The sequence below is a fragment of the Arachis duranensis genome, chromosome 8, assembly GCF_000817695.3.
Source record: "Arachis duranensis cultivar V14167 chromosome 8, aradu.V14167.gnm2.J7QH, whole genome shotgun sequence".
In the NCBI taxonomy this organism is placed as follows: domain Eukaryota; kingdom Viridiplantae; phylum Streptophyta; class Magnoliopsida; order Fabales; family Fabaceae; genus Arachis; species Arachis duranensis.
Window position 1 is genome coordinate 28,499,411 of NC_029779.3, and position 3,361 is coordinate 28,502,771.

Genomic DNA, 3,361 nt, shown 5'->3' on the forward strand with positions numbered 1-3,361 from the left:
ATTTTAATATTTTTATATAAATAAAAATTTAATTATAAAATATATATATAAATTTAATTATAAAAAATATATAAATTTAATTATAAATTTAATAAAATTATAAAAAACTAATAGAATAATTAAACCGTGGAATAATTTACTAGCCCAAGTTAAGTAGGACTAACAGAGAAAGTAGGGTTGGCTTTTTAAGTTAGGAGCTTTAATTTGCACTACTTTTCACATTTTTTTTTCACTCATCCCATTCAAAATAGTTGTCTATTTATAATTTAATTTAAACACGATATTTCATATATTATATTCAAATAAAATATATAAACAGATTAATTTTATGTGTTAGATATGTGAATCGTTATTAAATTTATTATGCAAAATAAATGATAAATCCAAGCTAAGATAACTTATCTTTCAATTTTTAAGACGGTTATGTTAGGTAATTAATATTTTTTTTTTAAATATGAACAACGAATTTTAAAATTGACCAAATTCAAGTAAAACACACTACATTTTAAATTACTTACCTAAATCTTAATATTAGAATAATCATTCGCACATTTAGTGAATTGAATATCTGATATATCAATTATTCACATTGTTAATATTTTCATTGTCTACCTATACTTTTCTTTTTAAAAAGTACTGGAACAATTTTTTTTCCTACAACGTATCTTTAATTTTCTTATTTGAGGTTTCTATGGAGAGAGATTGAGACTGAAAAATAAATATTAAGAGATAAAAATTAAATTAAATATTTGTATTGTGTTTAGTATAAAATATACTGAATTAAGTTATATCTTAATATCATGTTTGATTTAAGATAAATATAGATATCGAAGAATAAATTTAAAATTTAAAAAATTAAATAAAAATAATTTTAAAAAAAATATTATTAAAATTTCAGTTTTTATTCCTAAAAATTTCAATTTTATATATCCTCACTTTTTGGAAGTACTGAAACCTGAAGGAATTAAAATTATGAGTCTCGCGATTAAAATTTTAGTTTTAGTATTTAATCACCAAATATAATACTCAATTTTAATCTCTAGTCTCAATTCCAATCTCAAAAAATAAATGCAACCTAAGTTTAATCTATGACTTTTTTTACGTTAATCATTTTAAAAATATTATTTGTATATTAAAATTAATCACTAAATTAGTTACTATATATTTATATATATAGTTTAATTTATTTTTAATGTGTATTTTATTCTAATAACTAATTTTAATAATTAAATTTAGTATACAACTAATATAATTAGGATATTTTTTAGCCCTTATTAATCTTTGTATATAGTAGGAAATTGTGGGATTTTTTACTTTGTATTTGTTTATCTATAGAAGATTATGATTTATGTGCACTTTGTAGTTTTTTCTTTAAATTTTGAGGTGTCTAATTTCTTAATCCTTATTAATGTTTGTATACAAAATTGTGGAATATTTTTAGTGCGTTTTTGTTTTATCTATATAAAATGATGTGCACGTTGTAGTTTGTGTGTGTGTGTGTGATTTTTAGTCTTTACTAATGTCTCTATACTAGATTGTGGAATCTTTTTAGTGTGTATTTGTTTTATTATAAAAAATGATGGGCACTGTGTAGTTATTTGTATACTAAATCGTGGAATTTTCTTTAGTGTATTTATTTTATCAGTATAACTGGTGCACTTTTTAATTTTGAGGGTTTTCTGTGTCATTTCTCAGTCCTTATTAATAATGTTTGTATGCAAAATTGTGGAATTTTTTAGTGCGTACTTTGTTTTATCCATAAAAAATGATGGAGACTTTGTAGTTAGTATACTAAACTGTGGAATTCTTTTACCGTGTATTTATTTTATCTAGATTTATTTTGTGTGTCATTACTTAGTCCTTGTTTTATATATAGCGAATTCTCCCGTGCCTTTAGTTTGCTGCCAAAACTGCCGAAAAATAAAAAATGGGTCCCAGCAGTTAATTTGTTAACGGAATAGCGTTATTAGCCTTGTAGCAAATTGTTATTTCTAAATATAAAAGTGGTAACTCTTCACAAAGAAAGCGTCAAAGTAAATTAAAAAATTTAAGAGAAGAAATAATTAAATTATCAAAATTAATAGATAAAAAATTAATGATTTTAACTAATGTTAATTGTAATGACACCGAATTCTTAAAATCAATACAAAATGATTTTTTTCAAAATCTTTATTTTACTATAAGTTTTATTGAAGGACTTCAAAAACCAGAAAAAACTTACTTTTCACACGGAATTTCAAAAAAATGTTACCATGGAAATGATTCCCCACATCTTTATCATACTTTTAATCCGCAATTAAATTCTATAGTAGATATGCTTGAAGAAATATTAGTATCCATAAAATTTCAAAGAAATAAGGAAAAAGAGAATCCCAAAAAAGAAAAGTGTCAAAATATAATCAACGTAACAGATTTAAAGATAATCAACATAACAGACTTAAAAGTAAAACCACCACTAAAATTATGAATATTGAAGAAAAATTAGAAGAAGTTACAATGCTTTTTAAACAATTAAAAATGGCTCAAGAAAATAATATTATGAAACATGGTTTTCAAATAGAAGAAGAATTAGTAAATTCGGAAAATATAGAAAATGAAGAACACATTCTAGATTATTCAAGTGACGAAGAACCAGCAATTCCAATACAAGTAAAAAATGAAGCTGGAACATCTAAGGATAATCAATCTCAATTTAAATGGGAAACAGATTTTGATAATTATGCTTTTAAAAAAGGTTTTATAAATAAAGATTCAAAATATACAAAAATACCATCAAAATATGTTCCTAAAATCCAGGAAATGGAAGGAGAAAGAATGCTCGATTTAGACTGCAAAAAGAACGAAAAAGAAATTTTCGAAAATTGGTTGAATTCCTTCTTATTAGAAGCCTTTACTAATCCAAAACTTGGTGAATTATCTGGAAGGGACATTTGGAATTACATAGGGTTTCATACTAAAGGAACTATAAGAGATTATATGACATCAATAGAAAGCCAAATAATAGAAGAATTAGAAACAAAAACAACAGCTTATGATAAGATATTATATATAATGATGATTCTATATAAAGAATTTTTGGAAAAAATATTATAGATCATAGACAAGAAGTCTGTAATAAATAATATCAAGAAGCAAAAAACCATTTAGCTAATATTCAGATATATGACTTATGTAATGTGGAATCTTATATATGTGAATATAGAATAAATTATTACAACTTAAAAGAAGAGGATAAAAATCATTATCTTAGTATGTATATAACAAAACTTCCATATCCTGCTAATGAATTTATAATGGGAAGATTTATAAGAGAAATAAATAGAGGAACAATTGAAAATAATTTTGGTGGAGCAACCTCTGC